This window comes from Thermobia domestica, chromosome 7, assembly GCF_964235325.1.
Source record: "Thermobia domestica chromosome 7, izTheDome1.hap1.1, whole genome shotgun sequence".
NCBI lineage: Eukaryota > Metazoa > Arthropoda > Insecta > Zygentoma > Lepismatidae > Thermobia > Thermobia domestica.
This window is the reverse complement of record NC_137460.1, coordinates 239,642,804-239,648,803: the sequence shown is the minus strand read 5'-3', so window position 1 is coordinate 239,648,803 and position 6,000 is coordinate 239,642,804.

Genomic DNA, 6,000 nt, shown 5'->3' with positions numbered 1-6,000 from the left:
TCTTCACCAAAAATATTTAATCATTTTTGTCAATTTCGTTTAATGGAAAACTTCCATAAAACAATACAAACATATATTTAACTATGTAAAACTCTTCTACTACTTTCTCATTCTTGGGATCATATGTAAAGTTCTTTTGTCAAATTAAAATCGCATAACATATAGTATCAGCAGCCACAGCTTCTGCAAAGTCTACTACAATCTTTGTTTGTTTTCTCATTTACCGATACATTTTCCCTCTTACTACAATTAATCAGATACATTGGTGTTATCTATAAACTCTTTAGGATCATAGTACATTTCGGTATTGCCACATGTTATTCTCTTAAATGTAGTATAATCTTCGTACATCTTATAATAATCCTTGTTAGCAATATCTAAGTTTCTTGATTCTTTTGGAAATACCTCATTCCTCCCATTCTTAAGATAGATATTCTTTACCTTACAATGATCAAATTTACTTGCATCTGCTGTTTGTTTGCCACTTCTATCAGTTTGGAACATTACAACTACGAAATCAGGCATATCAAATTGTCTAGAATTAAATTGAGTAGTAACATCAAACTCCTAGAAAGAACCTGTAACAGTCTTTTGAACACATTGATAAGTATGGAATGAAAACATAATTTTAGGTTCTTTAAGAATATTCAACTTTAACTTGTTTTCATAATTAGATTCGTATTCAACAATAGGCATTCTTATCTCCATACTTTTTATTATTTTTCCATCATGAGGAGCTGCTGCACCTGCTCCTGATCCAGTCCATTTGTAGAAGACATCGTTATTGTTGTTAGCTTTTGTAAATGTTATTCTCAATCCACCTTTCCACATAACCCCTTTATAATCACTTAAAAAGCCTGGAATTAATCTTAATGGGTACAAAACACTAAAGTCCTTTCTTAGACCAAGTTTATCATCTGTTTCAAATCCTGCTTGTTTTAAATATTCAACTTCTGGTTTGGAAATCTTTAATGTTCCGATAGCTGTAGATGTTATTCCAGGTAGTTCAATCTTATCTATAACAACTCCATGCTTTCTAACCTCAATTTGAGAAAAGAAGAATGGTAAGAAGTTATCTACAAGTTTTATAGTATCATTTGCACCAAATGTTCCTCCAATTGATGCACCAACAACTTCAAAAGTCATATGACAATCTGCTTTGTGCGGATGTATAAAGCCATCCCCCACATCGAAATCAAACTCAATATCTTTGTTAGCTTCAAATAGGTAAAAAAGTTAGGTTGCGTTGCTTCAACTACCCTAGTTTCAACTACCTTTTTTACAATTACAACATTTTTCGAACATCCCATGTACCAAAGAAGTAATTACAACCTGTTCCTCAATATTTAAAGCACTGAAGATTATGGGTGTTGTTTGTTGACAATTGGAACCTCGGCTGAAATTGTTAAGTTCCTTTGCTTTTAAATAAATAGGAGCTTCAACGTCAAAGGTAGTTGCAGACATAGTGACTACGAGCTTATATAATAACATTAAAAAAACTATCAACAAAAGCGTAGGAACGAGTTCACAGATTCTTAACATAAACATAGTAGCAACAGACGACGTAGTGATTGAAGACAATGTTAGTAGTAGGGGTCCCGTTATGCGCGAATGACTCATCCTCACTCTCTTTTATGACCGGGATTTTTGAAATTCGTTCCCTTTTACGGCTAAGATGAGTGCTTTTGTACCTCGATTTTGATTGGTTGAGAGAGGTCACGTGACTTTAGGCCCCAGCCCACGCGGGAAATTCAAATTTCTAGGTCACGTGGTATGACGTCAGGAGTCACCCCGCGGGGAAATCCCTCACCAGGGATTTTTGAAATTTGTTCCCTTTTACGGGTAAGATGAGTGATTTGATACTTGATTCTGATTGGTTGACAGATGTCACGTGATCTTAGACCCTGGGATATTTGAAAATTCGTTCCCTTTTACAGGTAAGATGAATGCTTTGGTACCACGATGTTGATTGGTTGATAGAGGTCAAATGATCTTAAGCCCTGGGACTTTTGAAATTTGTTTCCTTTTACGGGTAAGATGAGTGCTTTGGTACCTCGATTCTGATTGGCTGATAGAGGTCACGTGATCTTAGGTCCTAGGATTTTTGAAAATCGTTCCCTTTTACGGATATTTTCTCTGATGAGTACTTTGGTACCACGATACTGATTGGCTGATAGAGGTCACATGATTTCAGACCCACCACACGGTGAACAGATTACATGGTATAACGTGGAGAAATCCCTCACTCATTTGTTTCCGTTTACAGATAAGATGAGTGTTTTGGTACCTCGATATTGATTGGTGGATAGAAGTTACATGATCTTAGCCCCCCAGCCCATGAGGAAAATTCAATTTTTGTTAGGTTACGTGATATGACGTCATGAGATCAGTCGATCCAACCTAGACCGGGATTTTAGGATTTGTTCCCTTTTTTGGTACCTTAAAGTTCCCATGGAGGTTTCAACCTTCTCTTAAATAACCCTTTTTGGTATCATGATATTGTACTGAAGTTTACATTAAATATTATCATTCTCTTTGACAGATAAGATGATTATCAACTTTCTTACCTTGATGGAGATCCTGTCCTTGAATTAGTAGCCTATGTCTCTGGAAGGAACAATGGTGAAAGAGGGGTCCATCCTTGTCGCTTGTAGTTTTCTTATAACACATTGTTGTGTGTTTAAGCGATTTATTGCTCAGTAAGCGCTTCATTAATGGAAACAGTGTTGCCAGATTTTCTTACCGAAACTGCTCCGATTCTTTTCGAAAACGGTTCCGCAGAGTGCAAGAAATTTTAAACTAAAATTTTTTCGAACTAAAAAAATTTGTAACTAAAAAATTTTAAACAAAAATTTTCAAACAAAAAATTTTCGAACTAAAAATTTTGAAACAAAAATTTCAAAAAAAATTCGAACTAAAAAATTTAAACAAATCTTTCGAACAAAAAATTTTAAACTAAAAACTTTCGAACTAAATTTTCGAACTAAAAAGAATTTAAAAAATTTTCGAACCCAAAAAATTTCGAACTAAAAAAATTAAACAAAAATTTTTCGAACGAAAAAAAAATACTTTAAACTAAAAACTTTCGAACTGAATTTTCAAACCAAAAAATTTTCAAATCAAATCAATTTTTCAAATCAATTTTTGATTCAAATTCAATTTTTGGTCAAATTCAAATCAATTTTGAACTAAATTAAAAACCAAATTTTGGTCACTAAAAATTCTTTAATTAATTTTTCGAACAAAATCATGTAAACCAAATCTTGGATATATTTTCCACCTTAAATTTTCAAGATTACTATGATTTGAAAACAAGTGTTCAAGGTTTCAAGAAATAATAAAACACATTTTTTTTTCAACTTGTTGTATTTTTACGAAAGGTATGTGCTTTTTCTCATACAAGGTGATTAACATAATAAATACAGGATCTAATTAATGAATATGTTGGACGTGTCATCATCTTCGAATCTTGTAGACGTATCCTGTAAAGAAAAAGAAGAAACGACGGATTACTTTATGAATTTCTTTTTTTTTCTGAAACAATAAAAATGAGTAAATATTGATAAGAGAGAAATAAAACTTACTTGTAAAAGATGTATTTGTTTAGGCTCATCTTCCTCCTCGGGTACAGGATGACACCATTTCATCCACTGATGATTGTGTTGGTGGTTTATGAACTCTTCTGGGTACTGCATTTTCTTGGTGTTGCTCCTTTATGGTCAAGGTTCCTCCTTGGATACGAGATGACTACATTTCTTCCACTGATGGTGGTGTTGATGGTTTATGAACTCTTGTGGGTACTTCATTTTATCTTCTTGGTGTTACTGCTTTGTGGTCAAGGAGGTAAAAAGAAAAGGAAAAGGAAAAAGAAATGGTGGCCTTATTGGGTGTTTACAGTTTTTTCTTCTTCATCTTCTTTTTCCAGTTCCAACTTCTGTTTTTTAACGTACCCGTACGGAACCGTATCATAAGAATTGAGTTCTTTAAATCGACGTTTTGTGTATCGGATGCTGTACATTTTTTCTTCTTTGCGTGTGACGATGGTATGGTCTTTGGTCCTGCATATTTTATGGGGGATAGTGATGGTGACTTGTCCACGGCATTGATTTGTTATCATTTCTTTTAGCGTGTTGAAATTTAATTGCTGCCTGCATTGTAGTTTAATGTAAATCCTCTAATTTTACATATGTAGCTGGTGACGTTGGTATCTGGATTGTATATTTCTAGGCTGTAATTTTTTGGTCCTCCACTGACAAATGTCTTGATGTACGCTCGTGGTCCATAAGACTCCATCTCATCCGATAAGCATCCCAAGTACGTAGAAGGTTCAATGGTTGGCTCTCCAGACTTCTCCGTAAATATCACAGAATCCGTGTCGAAATATAAAACACGTTCCTGCAACATTTCCAGGTACTTGTACAGTTCCAGACGTGCCTGACATGTTGTAAATGCACCTAACACGACATTGGTGTTTCGGTTTTGAACAGGCACATTTTCATTGTACTCCCAGAACGCATATAACATCGTATCATTGATGGGTACAATTTGATGGAGTTTAATGTCGGGGGAAGTGAGTTTTTCATAAAATTCTTCCGGCCGATCAATAATTGTGGTCTGGCTAAAGTTTGAACGTTGCGAAAGTTTTCCCCATAATGCATTAACACAAAGCTTAGATAAACTTCTTCGTGCAGGATTATTTTCAATTTTGGACGGATCCAATGCAATACCTTCACGCTCCAGGACGGTTTGTATGAATTTTGATTTGTCTTCTTCGGTGACACAGGAACTGGACCAGCCAGAAGCTTCCATTTTTGATTTCAAAAACGTATTGATATATTCCGTGAACAAGCCACCTGTTTTCGTGATGGGATCATATTGTTCAATGTCATAATCCCAAATTTCAAAGATTTCCACCGGTTGATATCCTAATTCTATTGCCTTCTGTATTTCATATGATACCCATGTTCCAGTGAGGCACCGCTCCTGATCGTTGTGTGTACACGTTGCTGTAGGGTCTGGGTTCATTTCTTCGGCACACGCAGCACACAGTGGAAAGAGTAGTTTCTTGTTGCATCGGTAAGGCAGGAGACCATGATAAAGATGGCGACTTGGTAATATCGTCATTTTGATCAGACCATTGACTTTATTTATTGATGGTATATTTTCATCACCCTGTAGATAAATTCTAGGATGGCCTACAGGGTATTTAGCACATTTATTCACATAAGGATAAAGCGAGACAATATCGAAATATTTTATTACTTCCCCCGCTTTTTCGTCGGCTTGGTGGTACAATTTCACGCAATTGGTCCTTCCTCCAAAAAAGCTATCTCTTGGATTTAATGGTCTGCGGTTCATGTACGGGTGATTCTTCAGATACGTCGCCATTGTTGGATTTTGTTTTAAGAACTGATTAAATTCGCACTCCCACATTTCATGTACAATGTACCCCAATTCACGCAGTCTTGCATTTTTGCGTTGCGTTCGTTCATAACGGAATTCCATGGTGTCTTCTGGATTGCTGTAGATGGGCTGATTACGGCCTGTAGTAATACATACTTTACACCCGTGATAAAAGCAGCCAGCATGCTCGTAGACGTGCTCCTCTAACGTCTCAGGATCTTGGTAGTAGCCATCAACATGGAATCCCGCAATAAACACTTCTTTTTGTCGGGCCGCATGTAAGATTTGTTTTCCTTCGGTTTTTTCAATGTAGGCCAGCCATTGCATTGCAGCGATCGATTGCGTACTTCTCCATCGATAGCCATGTGCCGGTAGAATTCCAATGGTATTGGGTTTGAGGAAATTCCGGCGGAATACTAAATTGGAGGCACTTGCAATCGTGATCGTCTCCAAGAAGGGATTCACTTTGGTTTCTGCTTCAAATGACGTCATAAACGAAACACATGCTTGTCGCAGTACATTGACAACTTGAATACAATAGTTGATAATTTCCTTCTGGAAATCAAACGTGTCATTACGATGATCGTTGTACCAATG